The following is a 16,212-nucleotide window of genomic DNA, read 5'->3' on the forward strand; positions in this document are numbered from 1 at the left end:
AGGTCCTGCCGGGACCCCTGATTAATGTGTGGTGGGTTTTGTCCACTTCCCGGACCAGGAAGGTGTCATTTAAACAACTTTAAAAAAGGCGAAAAATCGACAGCCGCGGACCTGCAAAACGAGCAAAAAATGAAGCGTCCGAAAAGTGGTATTTTTTGCCTTCTTTAGGTCCTGCCGGGACCCCTGATTAATGTGTGGTGGGTTTTGTCCACTTCCCGGACCAGGAAGGTGTCATTTAAACAATTTTAAAAAAGGCGAAAAATCGACAGCCGCGGACCTGAAAAACGGGCAAAAAACGAAGCGTCAGAAAAGTGGGATTTTTTGCCTTCTTTAGGTCCTGCCGGGACCCCTGATTAATGTGTGGTGGGTTTTGTCCACTTCCCGGACCAGGAAGGTGTCATTTAAACAACTTAAAAAAAAGGCAAAAAATCGACAGCCGCGGACCTGAAAAACGAGCAAAAAAACGAAGCGTCCGAAAAGTGGGATTTTTTGCCATCTTTAGGTCCTGCCGAAACCCCTGATTAATGTGTGGTGGGTTTTGTCCACTTCCCGGACCAGGAAGGTGTCATTTCAACAACTTAAAAAAAAAGGCGAAAAATCGACAGCCGCGGACCTGAAAAACGAGCAAAAAACGAAGCGTCAGAAAAGTGGGATTTTTTGCCTTCTTTAGGTCCAGCCGGGACCCCTGAGTAATGTGTGGTGGGTTTTGTCCACTTCCCGGACCAGGAAGGTGTCATTTAAACAACTTTAAAAAAAGGCAAAAAATCGACAGCCGCGGACCTGAAAAAAAATGAAGCGTCCGAAAAGTGGGATTTTTTGCCTTCTTTAGGTCCTGCCGGGACCCCTGAGTAATGTGTGGTGGGTTTTGTCCACTTCCCGGACCAGGAAGGTGTCATTTAAACAACTTAAAAAAAAGGCTAAAAATCGACAGCCGCGGACCTGAAAAACGGGCAAAAAACGAAGCGTCAGAAAAGTGGGATTTTTTCCTTCTTTAGGTCCTGCCGGGACCCCTGATTAATGTGTGGTGGGTTTTGTCCACTTCCCGGACCAGGAAGGTGTCATTTAAACAACTTTAAAAAAAAGGCAAAAAATCGACAGCCGCGGACCTGAAAAACGGGCAAAAAACCAAGCGTCAGAAAAGTGGGATTTTTTGCCTTCTTTAGGTCCTGTCGGGACCCCTGATTAATGTGTGGTGGGTTTTGTCCACTTCCCGGACCAGGAAGTTGTCTTTTCAACAACTTTAAAAAAAGGCGAAAAATCGACAGCCGCGGACCTGAAAAACGAGCAAAAAAACGAAGCGTCCGAAAAGTGGGATTTTTTGCCATCTTTAGGTCCTGCCGGGACCCCTGATTAATGTGTGGTGGGTTTTGTCCACTTCCCGGACCAGGAAGGTGTCATTTAAACAACTTAAAAAAAAAGGCGAAAAATCGACAGCCGCGGACCTGAAAAACGAGCAAAAAACGAAGCGTCCGAAAAGTGGGATTTTTTGCCTTCTTTAGGTCCTGCCGGGACCCCTGATTAATGTGTGGTGGGTTTTGTCCACTTCCCGGACCAGGAAGGTGTCTTTTCAACAACTTTTAAAAAAAGGCGAAAAATCGACAGCCGCGGACCTGAAAAACGGGCAAAAAACGAAGCGTCAGAAAAGTGGGATTTTTTGCCTTCTTTAGGTCCAGCCGGGACCCCTGAGTAATGTGTGGTGGGTTTTGTCCACTTCCCGGACCAGGAAGGTGTCATTTAAACAACTTAAAAAAAAGGCTAAAAATCGACAGCCGCGGACCTGAAAAACGGGCAAAAAACGAAGCGTCAGAAAAGTGGGATTTTTGCCTTCTTTAGGTCCTGCCGGGACCCCTGATTAATGTGTGGTGGGTTTTGTCCACTTCCCGGACCAGGAAGGTGTCATTTAAACAACTTTAAAAAAAAGGCAAAAAATCGACAGCCGCGGACCTGAAAAACGGGCAAAAAACCAAGCGTCAGAAAAGTGGGATTTTTTGCCTTCTTTAGGTCCTGTCGGGACCCCTGATTAATGTGTGGTGGGTTTTGTCCACTTCCCGGACCAGGAAGTTGTCTTTTCAACAACTTTAAAAAAAGGCGAAAAATCGACAGCCGCGGACCTGAAAAACGGGCAAAAAACGAAGCGTCAGAAAAGTGGGATTTTTTGCCTTCTTTAGGTCCTGCCGGGACCCCTGATTAATGTGTGGTGGGTTTTGTCCACTTCCCGGACCAGAAAGGTGTCATTTAAACAACTTTAAAAAAAGGCAAAAAATCGACAGCCGTGGACCTGAAAAACGGGCAAAAAACGAAGCGTCAGAAAAGTGGGAATTTTTGCCTTCTTTAGGTCCTGCCGGGACCCCTGATTAATGTGTGGTGGGTTTTGTCCACTTCCCGGACCAGGAAGGTGTCTTTTCAACAACTTTAAAAAAAGGCGAAAAATCGACAGCCGCGGACCTGAAAAACGGGCAAAAAACGAAGCGTCAGAAAAGTGGGATTTTTTGCCTTCTTTAGGTCCAGCCGGGACCCCTGAGTAATGTGTGGTGGGTTTTGACCACTTCCCGAACCAGGAAGGTGTCATTTAAACAACTTAAAAAAAAGGCAAAAAATCGACAGCCGCGGACCTGAAAAACGGGCAAAAAACGAAGCGTCAGAAAAGTGGGATTTTTTGCCTTCTTTAGGTCCTGCCGGGACCCCTGATCAATGTGTGGTGGGTTTTGTCCACTTCCCGGACCAGGAAGGTGTCATTTAAACAACTTTAAAAAAAGGCAAAAAATCGACAGCCGCAGACCTGAAAAACGGGCAAAAAACGAAGCGTCAGAAAAGTGGGATTTTTTGGCTTCTTTAGGTCCTGCCGGGACCCCTGATTAATGTGTGGTGGGTTTTGTCCACTTCCCGGACCAGGAAGGTGTCATTTAAACAACTTTAAAAAAAGGCAAAAAATCGACAGCCGCGGACCTGAAAAACGGGCAAAAAACGAAGTGTCAGAAAAGTGGGATTTTTTGCCTTCTTTAGGTCCTGCCGGGACCCCTGAGTAGTGTGTGCTGGGTTTTGTCCACTTCCCGGACCAGGAAGGTGTCATTTAAACAACTTAAAAAAAAGGCTAAAAATCGACAGCCGCGGACCTGAAAAACGGGCAAAAAACGAAGCGTCAGAAAAGTGGGATTTTTTGCCTTCTTTAGGTCCTGCCGGGACCCCTGATTAATGTGTGGTGGGTTTTGTCCACTTCCCGGACCAGGAAGGTGTCTTTTCAACAACTTTAAAAAAAGGCGAAAAATCGACAGCCGCGGACCTGAAAAACGGGCAAAAAACGAAGCGTCAGAAAAGTGGGATTTTTTGCCTTCTTTAGGTCCTGCCGGGACCCCTGATTAATGTGTGGTGGGTTTTGTCCACTTCCCGGACCAGGAAGGTGTCATTTCAACAACTTTAAAAAAAGGCAAAAAATCGACAGCCGCGGACCTGAAAAACGGGCAAAAAACGAAGCGTCAGAAAAGTGGGATTTTTTGCCTTCTTTAGGTCCAGCCGGGACCCCTGAGTAATGTGTGGTGGGTTTTGACCACTTCCCGAACCAGGAAGGTGTCATTTAAACAACTTAAAAAAAAGGCAAAAAATCGACAGCCGCGGACCTGAAAAACGGGCAAAAAACGAAGCGTCAGAAAAGTGGGATTTTTTGCCTTCTTTAGGTCCTGCCGGGACCCCTGATCAATGTGTGGTGGGTTTTGTCCACTTCCCGGACCAGGAAGGTGTCATTTAAACAACTTTAAAAAAAGGCAAAAAATCGACAGCCGCAGACCTGAAAAACGGGCAAAAAACGAAGCGTCAGAAAAGTGGGATTTTTTGGCTTCTTTAGGTCCTGCCGGGACCCCTGATTAATGTGTGGTGGGTTTTGTCCACTTCCCGGACCAGGAAGGTGTCATTTAAACAACTTTAAAAAAAGGCAAAAAATCGACAGCCGCGGACCTGAAAAACGGGCAAAAAACGAAGTGTCAGAAAAGTGGGATTTTTTGCCTTCTTTAGGTCCTGCCGGGACCCCTGAGTAGTGTGTGCTGGGTTTTGTCCACTTCCCGGACCAGGAAGGTGTCATTTAAACAACTTAAAAAAAAGGCTAAAAATCGACAGCCGCGGACCTGAAAAACGGGCAAAAAACGAAGCGTCAGAAAAGTGGGATTTTTTGCCTTCTTTAGGTCCTGCCGGGACCCCTGATTAATGTGTGGTGGGTTTTGTCCACTTCCCGGACCAGGAAGGTGTCTTTTCAACAACTTTAAAAAAAGGCGAAAAATCGACAGCCGCGGACCTGAAAAACGGGCAAAAAACGAAGCGTCAGAAAAGTGGGATTTTTTGCCTTCTTTAGGTCCTGCCGGGACCCCTGATTAATGTGTGGTGGGTTTTGTCCACTTCCCGGACCAGGAAGGTGTCATTTCAACAACTTTAAAAAAAGGCAAAAAATCGACAGCCGCGGACCTGAAAAACGGGCAAAAAACGAAGCGTCAGAAAAGTGGGATTTTTTGCCTTCTTTAGGTCCAGCCGGGACCCCTGAGTAATGTGTGGTGGGTTTTGTCCACTTCCCGGACCAGGAAGGTGTCTTTTCAACAACTTTAAAAAAAGGCGAAAAATCGACAGCCGCGGACCTGAAAAAAAATGAAGCGTCCGAAAAGTGGGATTTTTTGCCTTCTTTAGGTCCTGCCGGGACCCCTGAGTAATGTGTGGTGGGTTTTGTCCACTTCCCGGACCAGGAAGGTGTCATTTAAACAACTTAAAAAAAAGGCTAAAAATCGACAGCCGCGGACCTGAAAAACGGGCAAAAAACAAAGCGTCAGAAAAGTGGGATTTTTGCCTTCTTTAGGTCCTGCCGGGACCCCTGATTAATGTGTGGTGGGTTTTGTCCACTTCCCGGACCAGGAAGGTGTCATTTAAACAACTTAAAAAAAAAGGCAAAAAATCGACAGCCGCGGACCTGAAAAACGGGCAAAAAACCAAGCGTCAGAAAAGTGGGATTTTTTGCCTTCTTTAGGTCCTGCCGGGACCCCTGATTAATGTGTGGTGGGTTTTGTCCACTTCCCGGACCAGGAAGGTGTCATTTAAACAACTTTAAAAAAAGGCAAAAAATCGACAGCCGTGGACCTGAAAAACGGGCAAAAAACGAAGCGTCAGAAAAGTGGGAATTTTTGCCTTCTTTAGGTCCTGCCGGGACCCCTGATTAATGTGTGGTGGGTTTTGTCCACTTCCCGGACCAGGAAGGTGTCATTTAAACAACTTTAAAAAAAGGCAAAAAATCGACAGCCGTGGACCTGAAAAACGGGCAAAAAACGAAGCGTCAGAAAAGTGGGAATTTTTGCCTTCTTTAGGTCCTGCCGGGACCCCTGAGTAGTGTGTGCTGGGTTTTGTCCACTTCCCGGACCAGGAAGGTGTCATTTAAACAACTTAAAAAAAAGGCTAAAAATCGACAGCCGCGGACCTGAAAAACGGGCAAAAAACGAAGCGTCATAAAAGTGGGATTTTTTGCCTTCTTTAGGTCCTGCCGGGACCCCTGATTAATGTGTGGTGGGTTTTGTCCACTTCCCGGACCAGGAAGGTGTCTTTTCAACAACTTTAAAAAAAGGCGAAAAATCGACAGCCGCGACCTGAAAAACGGGCAAAAAACGAAGCGTCAGAAAAGTAGGATTTTTTGCCTTTTTTAGGTCCTGCCGGGACCCCTGATTAATGTGTGGTGGGTTTTGTCCACTTCCCGAACCAGGAAGGTGTCATTTAAACAACTTTAAAAAAAGGCGAAAAATCGACAGCCGCGGACCTGAAAAACGGGCAAAAAACGAAGCGTCAGAAAAGTGGGTTTTTTGCCTTCTTTAGGTCCTGCCGGGACCCCTGATTAATGTGTGGTGGGTTTTGTCCACTTCCCGGACCAGGAAGGTGTCATTTAAACAACTTAAAAAAAAGGCAAAAAATCGACAGCCGCGGACCTCAAAAACGAGCAAAAAAACGAAGCGTCCGAAAAGTGGGATTTTTTGCCATCTTTAGGTCCTGCCGGGACCCCTGATTAATGTGTGGTGGGTTTTGTCCACTTCCCGGACCAGGAAGGTGTCATTTAAACAACTTAAAAAAAAAGGCGAAAAATCGACAGCCGCGGACCTGAAAAACGAGCAAAAAACGAAGCGTCCGAAAAGTGGGATTTTTTGCCTTCTTTAGGTCCTGCCGGGACCCCTGATTAATGTGTGGTGGGTTTTGTCCACTTCCCGGACCAGGAAGGTGTCTTTTCAACAACTTTTAAAAAAAGGCGAAAAATCGACAGCCGCGGACCTGAAAAACGGGCAAAAAACGAAGCGTCAGAAAAGTGGGATTTTTTGCCTTCTTTAGGTCCAGCCGGGACCCCTGAGTAATGTGTGGTGGGTTTTGTCCACTTCCCGGACCAGGAAGGTGTCATTTAAACAACTTTAAAAAAAGACAAAAAATCGACAGCCGCGGACCTGAAAAACGGGCAAAAAACGAAGCGTCAGAAAAGTGGGATTTTTTGCCTTCTTTAGGTCCTGCCGGGACCCCTGATTAATGTGTGGTGGGTTTTGTCCACTTCCCGGACCAGGAAGGTGTCTTTTCAACAACTTTAAAAAAAGGCGAAAAATCGACAGCCGCGGACCTGAAAAAAAATGAAGCGTCCGAAAAGTGGGATTTTTTGCCTTCTTTAGGTCCTGCCGGGACCCCTGAGTAATGTGTGGTGGGTTTTGTCCACTTCCCGGACCAGGAAGGTGTCATTTAAACAACTTTAAAAAAAAGGCAAAAAATCGACAGCCGCAGACCTGAAAAACGGGCAAAAAACCAAGCGTCAGAAAAGTGGGATTTTTTGCCTTCTTTAGGTCCTGTCGGGACCCCTGATTAATGTGTGGTGGGTTTTGTCCACTTCCCGGACCAGGAAGTTGTCTTTTCAACAACTTTAAAAAAAAGGCGAAAAATCGACAGCCGCGGACCTGAAAAACGGGCAAAAAACGAAGCATCAGAAAAGTGGGATTTTTTGCCTTCTTTAGGTCCTGCCGGGACCCCTGATTAATGTGTGGTGGGTTTTGTCCACTTCCCGGACCAGGAAGGTGTCTTTTCAACAACTTTAAAAAAAAGGCGAAAAATCGACAGCCGCGGACCTGAAAAACGGGCAAAAAACGAAGCGTCAGAAAAGTGGGATTTTTTGCCTTCTTTAGGTCCAGCCGGGACCCCTGAGTAATGTGTGGTGGGTTTTGACCACTTCCCGAACCAGGAAGGTGTCATTTAAACAACTTAAAAAAAAGGCAAAAAATCGACAGCCGCGGACCTGAAAAATGGGCAAAAAACGAAGCGTCAGAAAAGTGGGATTTTTTGCCTTCTTTAGGTCCTGCCGGGACCCCTGATCAATGTGTGGTGGGTTTTGTCCACTTCCCGGACCAGGAAGGTGTCATTTAAACAACTTTAAAAAAAGGCAAAAAATCGACAGCCGCGGACCTGAAAAACGGGCAAAAAACGAAGCGTCCGAAAAGTGGGATTTTTTGCCTTCTTTAGGTCCTGCCGGGACCCCTGATTAATGTGTGGTGGGTTTTGTCCACTTCCCGGACCAGGAAGGTGTCATTTAAACAACTTTAAAAAAAGGCAAAAAATCGACAGCCGCGGACCTGAAAAACGGGCAAAAAACGAAGCGTCAGAAAAGTGGGATTTTTTGCCTTCTTTAGGTCCTGCCGGGACCCCTGAGTAGTGTGTGCTGGGTTTTGTCCACTTCCCAGACCAGGAAGGTGTCATTTAAACAACTTAAAAAAAAGGCTAAAAATCGACAGCCGCGGACCTGAAAAACGGGCAAAAAACGAAGCGTCAGAAAAGTGGGATTTTTTGCCTTCTTTAGGTCCTGCCGGGACCCCTGATTAATGTGTGGTGGGTTTTGTCCACTTCCCGGACCAGGAAGGTGTCTTTTCAACAACTTTAAAAAAAGGCGAAAAATCGACAGCCGCGGACCTGAAAAACGGGCAAAAAACGAAGCGTCAGAAAAGTGGGATTTTTTGCCTTCTTTAGGTCCTGCCGGGACCCCTGATTAATGTGTGGTGGGTTTTGTCCACTTCCCGGACCAGGAAGGTGTCATTTCAACAACTTTAAAAAAAGGCAAAAAATCGACAGCCGCGGACCTGAAAAACGGGCAAAAAACGAAGCGTCAGAAAAGTGGAATTTTTTGCCTTCTTTAGGTCCAGCCGGGACCCCTGAGTAATGTGTGGTGGGTTTTGTCCACTTCCCGGACCAGGAAGGTGTCTTTTCAACAACTTTAAAAAAAGGCGAAAAATCGACAGCCGCGGACCTGAAAAAAAATGAAGCGTCCGAAAAGTGGGATTTTTTGCCTTCTTTAGGTCCTGCCGGGACCCCTGAGTAATGTGTGGTGGGTTTTGTCCACTTCCCGGACCAGGAAGGTGTCATTTAAACAACTTAAAAAAAAGGCTAAAAATCGACAGCCGCGGACCTGAAAAACGGGCAAAAAACGAAGCGTCAGAAAAGTGGGATTTTTGCCTTCTTTAGGTCCTGCCGGGACCCCTGATTAATGTGTGGTGGGTTTTGTCCACGTCCCGGACCAGGAAGGTGTCTTTTCAACAACTTTAAAAAAAGGCGAAAAATCGACAGCCGCGGACCTGAAAAAAAATGAAGCGTCCGAAAAGTGGGATTTTTTGCCTTCTTTAGGTCCTGCCGGGACCCCTGAGTAATGTGTGGTGGGTTTTGTCCACTTCCCGGACCAGGAAGGTGTCATTTAAACAACTTTAAAAAAAAGGCAAAAAATCGACAGCCGCAGACCTGAAAAACGGGCAAAAAACCAAGCGTCAGAAAAGTGGGATTTTTTGCCTTCTTTAGGTCCTGTCGGGACCCCTGATTAATGTGTGGTGGGTTTTGTCCACTTCCCGGACCAGGAAGTTGTCTTTTCAACAACTTTAAAAAAAAGGCGAAAAATCGACAGCCGCGGACCTGAAAAACGGGCAAAAAACGAAGCATCAGAAAAGTGGGATTTTTTGCCTTCTTTAGGTCCTGCCGGGACCCCTGATTAATGTGTGGTGGGTTTTGTCCACTTCCCGGACCAGGAAGGTGTCTTTTCAACAACTTTAAAAAAAAGGCGAAAAATCGACAGCCGCGGACCTGAAAAACGGGCAAAAAACGAAGCGTCAGAAAAGTGGGATTTTTTGCCTTCTTTAGGTCCAGCCGGGACCCCTGAGTAATGTGTGGTGGGTTTTGACCACTTCCCGAACCAGGAAGGTGTCATTTAAACAACTTAAAAAAAAGGCAAAAAATCGACAGCCGCGGACCTGAAAAATGGGCAAAAAACGAAGCGTCAGAAAAGTGGGATTTTTTGCCTTCTTTAGGTCCTGCCGGGACCCCTGATCAATGTGTGGTGGGTTTTGTCCACTTCCCGGACCAGGAAGGTGTCATTTAAACAACTTTAAAAAAAGGCAAAAAATCGACAGCCGCGGACCTGAAAAACGGGCAAAAAACGAAGCGTCCGAAAAGTGGGATTTTTTGCCTTCTTTAGGTCCTGCCGGGACCCCTGATTAATGTGTGGTGGGTTTTGTCCACTTCCCGGACCAGGAAGGTGTCATTTAAACAACTTTAAAAAAAGGCAAAAAATCGACAGCCGCGGACCTGAAAAACGGGCAAAAAACGAAGCGTCAGAAAAGTGGGATTTTTTGCCTTCTTTAGGTCCTGCCGGGACCCCTGAGTAGTGTGTGCTGGGTTTTGTCCACTTCCCAGACCAGGAAGGTGTCATTTAAACAACTTAAAAAAAAGGCTAAAAATCGACAGCCGCGGACCTGAAAAACGGGCAAAAAACGAAGCGTCAGAAAAGTGGGATTTTTTGCCTTCTTTAGGTCCTGCCGGGACCCCTGATTAATGTGTGGTGGGTTTTGTCCACTTCCCGGACCAGGAAGGTGTCTTTTCAACAACTTTAAAAAAAGGCGAAAAATCGACAGCCGCGGACCTGAAAAACGGGCAAAAAACGAAGCGTCAGAAAAGTGGGATTTTTTGCCTTCTTTAGGTCCTGCCGGGACCCCTGATTAATGTGTGGTGGGTTTTGTCCACTTCCCGGACCAGGAAGGTGTCATTTCAACAACTTTAAAAAAAGGCAAAAAATCGACAGCCGCGGACCTGAAAAACGGGCAAAAAACGAAGCGTCAGAAAAGTGGAATTTTTTGCCTTCTTTAGGTCCAGCCGGGACCCCTGAGTAATGTGTGGTGGGTTTTGTCCACTTCCCGGACCAGGAAGGTGTCTTTTCAACAACTTTAAAAAAAGGCGAAAAATCGACAGCCGCGGACCTGAAAAAAAATGAAGCGTCCGAAAAGTGGGATTTTTTGCCTTCTTTAGGTCCTGCCGGGACCCCTGAGTAATGTGTGGTGGGTTTTGTCCACTTCCCGGACCAGGAAGGTGTCATTTAAACAACTTAAAAAAAGGCTAAAAATCGACAGCCGCGGACCTGAAAAACGGGCAAAAAACGAAGCGTCAGAAAAGTGGGATTTTTGCCTTCTTTAGGTCCTGCCGGGACCCCTGATTAATGTGTGGTGGGTTTTGTCCACGTCCCGGACCAGGAAGGTGTCATTTAAACAACTTTAAAAAAAAGGCAAAAAATCGACAGCCGCGGACCTGAAAAACGGGCAAAAAACCAAGCGTCAGAAAAGTGGGATTTTTTGCCTTCTTTAGGTCCTGTCGGGACCCCTGATTAATGTGTGGTGGGTTTTGTCCACTTCCCGGACCAGGAAGGTGTCTTTTCAACAACTTTAAAAAAAGGCGAAAAATCGACAGCCGCGGACCTGAAAAACGGGCAAAAAACGAAGCGTCAGAAAAGTGGGATTTTTTGCCTTCTTTAGGTCCTGCCGGGACCCCTGATTAATGTGTGGTGGGTTTTGTCCACTTCCCGGACCAGGAAGGTGTCATTTAAACAACTTTAAAAAAAGGCAAAAAATCGACAGCCGTGGACCTGAAAAACGGGCAAAAAACGAAGCGTCAGAAAAGTGGGAATTTTTGCCTTCTTTAGGTCCTGCCGGGACCCCTGATTAATGTGTGGTGGGTTTTGTCCACTTCCCGGACCAGGAAGGTGTCATTTAAACAACTTTAAAAAAAGGCAAAAAATCGACAGCCGTGGACCTGAAAAACGGGCAAAAAACGAAGCGTCAGAAAAGTGGGAATTTTTGCCTTCTTTAGGTCCTGCCGGGACCCCTGAGTAGTGTGTGCTGGGTTTTGTCCACTTCCCGGACCAGGAAGGTGTCATTTAAACAACTTAAAAAAAAGGCTAAAAATCGACAGCCGCGGACCTGAAAAACGGGCAAAAAACGAAGCGTCATAAAAGTGGGATTTTTTGCCTTCTTTAGGTCCTGCCGGGACCCCTGATTAATGTGTGGTGGGTTTTGTCCACTTCCCGGACCAGGAAGGTGTCTTTTCAACAACTTTAAAAAAAGGCGAAAAATCGACAGCCGCGGACCTGAAAAACGGGCAAAGAACGAAGCGTCAGAAAAGTGGGATTTTTTGCCTTCTTTAGGTCCTGCCGGGACCCCTGATTAATGTGTGGTGGGTTTTGTCCACTTCCCGGACCAGGAAGGTGTCATTTCAACAACTTTAAAAAAGGCGAAAAATCGACAGCCGCGACCTGAAAAACGGGCAAAAAACGAAGCGTCAGAAAAGTAGGATTTTTTGCCTTTTTTAGGTCCTGCCGGGACCCCTGATTAATGTGTGGTGGGTTTTGTCCACTTCCCGAACCAGCAAGGTGTCATTTAAACAACTTTAAAAAAAGGCAAAAAATCGACAGCCGCGGACCTGAAAAACGGGCAAAAAACGAAGCGTCAGAAAAGTGGGATTTTTTGCCTTCTTTAGGTCCTGCCGGGACCCCTGATTAATGTGTGGTGGGTTTTGTCCACTTCCCGGACCAGGAAGGTGTCATTTAAACAACTTTAAAAAAGGCAAAAAATCGACAGCCGCGGACCTGAAAAACGAGCAAAAAATGAAGCGTCCGAAAAGTGGGATTTTTTGCCTTCTTTAGGTCCTGCCGGGACCCCTGAGTAATGTGTGGGGGGTTTTGTCCACTTCCCGGACCAGGAAGGTGTCATTTAAACAACTTAAAAAAAAGGCTAAAAATCGACAGCCGACCTGAAAAACGGGCAAAAAACGAAGCGTCAGAAAAGTGGGATTTTTTGCCTTCTTTAGGTCCTGCCGGGACCCCTGAGTAGTGTGTGCTGGGTTTTGTCCACTTCCCGGACCAGGAAGGTGTCATTTAAACAACTTAAAAAAAAGGCTAAAAATCGACAGCCGTGGACCTGAAAAACGGGCAAAAAACGAAGCGTCAGAAAAGTGGGAATTTTTGCCTTCTTTAGGTCCTGCCGGGACCCCTGAGTAGTGTGTGCTGGGTTTTGTCCACTTCCCGGACCAGGAAGGTGTCATTTAAACAACTTAAAAAAAAGGCTAAAAATCGACAGCCGCGGACCTGAAAAACGGGCAAAAAACGAAGCGTCATAAAAGTGGGATTTTTTGCCTTCTTTAGGTCCTGCCGGGACCCCTGATTAATGTGTGGTGGGTTTTGTCCACTTCCCGGACCAGGAAGGTGTCTTTTCAACAACTTTAAAAAAAGGCGAAAAATCGACAGCCGCGGACCTGAAAAACGGGCAAAGAACGAAGCGTCAGAAAAGTGGGATTTTTTGCCTTCTTTAGGTCCTGCCGGGACCCCTGATTAATGTGTGGTGGGTTTTGTCCACTTCCCGGACCAGGAAGGTGTCATTTCAACAACTTTAAAAAAGGCGAAAAATCGACAGCCGCGACCTGAAAAACGGGCAAAAAACGAAGCGTCAGAAAAGTAGGATTTTTTGCCTTTTTTAGGTCCTGCCGGGACCCCTGATTAATGTGTGGTGGGTTTTGTCCACTTCCCGAACCAGGAAGGTGTCATTTAAACAACTTTAAAAAAAGGCAAAAAATCGACAGCCGCGGACCTGAAAAACGGGCAAAAAACGAAGCGTCAGAAAAGTGGGATTTTTTGCCTTCTTTAGGTCCTGCCGGGACCCCTGATTAATGTGTGGTGGGTTTTGTCCACTTCCCGGACCAGGAAGGTGTCATTTAAACAACTTTAAAAAAGGCAAAAAATCGACAGCCGCGGACCTGAAAAACGAGCAAAAAATGAAGCGTCCGAAAAGTGGGATTTTTTGCCTTCTTTAGGTCCTGCCGGGACCCCTGAGTAATGTGTGGGGGGTTTTGTCCACTTCCCGGACCAGGAAGGTGTCATTTAAACAACTTAAAAAAAAGGCTAAAAATCGACAGCCGACCTGAAAAACGGGCAAAAAACGAAGCGTCAGAAAAGTGGGAATTTTTGCCTTCTTTAGGTCCTGCCGGGACCCCTGAGTAGTGTGTGCTGGGTTTTGTCCACTTCCCGGACCAGGAAGGTGTCATTTAAACAACTTAAAAAAAAGGCTAAAAATCGACAGCCGCGGACCTGAAAAACGGGCAAAAAACGAAGCGTCAGAAAAGTGGGATTTTTTGCCTTCTTTAGGTCCTGCCGGGACCCCTGATTAATGTGTGGTGGGTTTTGTCCACTTCCCGGACCAGGAAGGTGTCTTTTCAACAACTTTAAAAAAAGGCGAAAAATCGACAGCCGCGGACCTGAAAAACGGGCAAAGAACGAAGCGTCAGAAAAGTGGGATTTTTTGCCTTCTTTAGGTCCTGCCGGGACCCCTGATTAATGTGTGGTGGGTTTTGTCCACTTCCCGGACCAGGAAGGTGTCATTTAAACAACTTTAATAAAAGGCAAAAAATCGACAGCCGCGGACCTGAAAAATGGGCAAAAAACGAAGCGTCATAAAAGTGGGATTTTTTGCCTTCTTTAGGTCCTGCCGGGACCCCTGATTAATGTGTGGTGGGTTTTGTCCACTTCCCGGACCAGGAAGGTGTCTTTTCAACAACTTTAAAAAAAGGCGAAAAATCGACAGCCGCGGACCTGAAAAACGGGCAAAGAACGAAGCGTCAGAAAAGTGGGATTTTTTGCCTTCTTTAGGTCCTGCCGGGACCCCTGATTAATGTGTGGTGGGTTTTGTCCACTTCCCGAACCAGGAAGGTGTCATTTAAACAACTTTAAAAAAAAGGCAAAAAATCGACAGCCGCGGACCTGAAAAACGAGCAAAAAATGAAGCGTCAGAAAAGTGGGATTTTTTGCCTTCTTTAGGTCCTGCCGGGACCCCTGATTAATGTGTGGTGGGTTTTGTCCACTTCCCGAACCAGGAAGGTGTCATTTAAACAACTTTAAAAAAAAGGCAAAAAATCGACAGCCGCGGACCTGAAAAACGAGCAAAAAATGAAGCGTCCGAAAAGTGGGATTTTTTGCCTTCTTTAGGTCCTGCCGGGACCCCTGATTAATGTGTGGTGGGTTTTGTCCACTTCCCGGACCAGGAAGGTGTCTTTTCAACAACTTTAAAAAAAAGGCAAAAAATCGACAGCCGCGGACCTGAAAAACGGGCAAAAAAGCGAAGCGTCAGAAAAGTGGGATTTTTTGCCCACTTGCCCAACTGGTTATAATGTTGAGTTTGGGTGAGTGTTTTTTCCTGCAGGTACTCCGGCTTCCTTCAACGTGGCAGTCGCATATCTTCCACTTTTCATCAGGAACTCCAATCAAAGCAAGATATTTGAACATAATAGCGACGCTTCCCGGCACCTGAAACTTTTGTGGCCTGGTTGAAGCCCAGCTATCAACTGCAAGCGTTATTAAGCTGACTCGTCGGTTGTGTCGCTCTTAATATAAATAAGAATAATATGCCGAATCGGGTAAGAGGTTAACGAATCAGACGTGATATTGATCAACTGATTTGCAGCACGTGTCTCGTGTTGTGCATGAAGAAGTTTCGATGATCAATACACGGATAAGAAGCTGACACGTTCGACGCTCGCAGACATCTTTCTCCCATGAATTCCGCTCTAATTCATATCATTAGGCAAAGGTGCCTCCCTGCGTGGGAGCTGCTGGGAAGCGTTTTCTTTTTCCACCACCCCTCCACCAGCTATTCCTTTAAGCTCACTTTAAGCTCCGATCTCGTTTCTTTCCAGTCATGCAACATTAAGGGCACTTTCAAAAATCAGTAGCTTGATGTTCATTCTCACAAATTAGGACCACGGACGTCAGAGGCGTGCCAAGAATAACAACTCCTATTTCCATGCCAACGTATCTGCGATATTGTCGGAACCACACGCAAATTCGGAATTTCATGAGTTCAGCACTCTTTCGGCCGATGTTTACATGAACGGCAGCAGTAATAGTAGCGCGACGACTGAGCCCTCTGCTCAATAAGATTCAATTATGGTGTTTACATGAGCGGCTTATATAACGCTCCTTTCATAAGCTTGTTTACCTGTTACAGCCGGATGGACGTGATGCCCCCCCCGACATCACATTTTTAATGTACGCTTTTTAAAAACACAGAACCACACCAGCGATAGCTCACCTCACCTCTTGATGGAGTTCAAACCCATTAGTCAATTGTGTGAAAATGTGTGTAGTCAATTTGCCCGCAGTGGCATCGTAATCCGCAAGCTCGTGTCCGATGGAGTCTTTGTCCAATGGGCTGTCTCTACTGTCTCTACTGTATAACTTAGGAAAAGACAGAAGACAGAAGATGTGTGCTCATGTCTCAAAAGTTCCCCAAAAGTGCAATTTTCCATGAATATTCCATTTACCTTTATTGAAGACGCTTCCTGGGAAGATGGCGAGGAGCGGATTCTCATCAATGGCGACTTCTCAACACCTTCAAGCATTAGTGATATCTGTTTCTTAACATCTTTGAAGACAATGGCCTCCTTCATTTCTTCTTTCTTCACCGTGGTATGGTGGAAAGTATGGTAGGGTTCGGTGTTGGGCGTGTGATTCAAGATGGCTGAATGCACGCGCAATGCTGCAAGTATCGTCTCTACTCATCCTTATTTATACCACAAGTCACCATATAAAGGCAGTTTGCTACGTTACGCTTGCTAATGTAACATAATCAACATGTAACATGACGAAGGATGGAGGAGGAATGAGGGAATATTTGAGTGAAAATTTTTGTTGGTAACCCAATCATGCAAAAAAAAAAAGTTTGACTAGATTTGTAGTTAGTGTCGTCTGAAATTAACGTAAAAGAATTTATTATATAAATTTAAGATTATAAAATATTTGAAACAAAAAACTAAATAATAGTCTATATATATATATATAATTATATATATATATCATGCAAAAAAAGTTTGACTATATTTGTCGTT

Source organism: Doryrhamphus excisus, linkage group LG10 (genome assembly GCF_037039965.1).
Source record: "Doryrhamphus excisus strain RoL-2023G ecotype Guam linkage group LG10, RoL_Dexc_Guam_v1.1, whole genome shotgun sequence".
Taxonomy (NCBI): Eukaryota; Metazoa; Chordata; class Actinopteri; order Syngnathiformes; family Syngnathidae; genus Doryrhamphus; species Doryrhamphus excisus.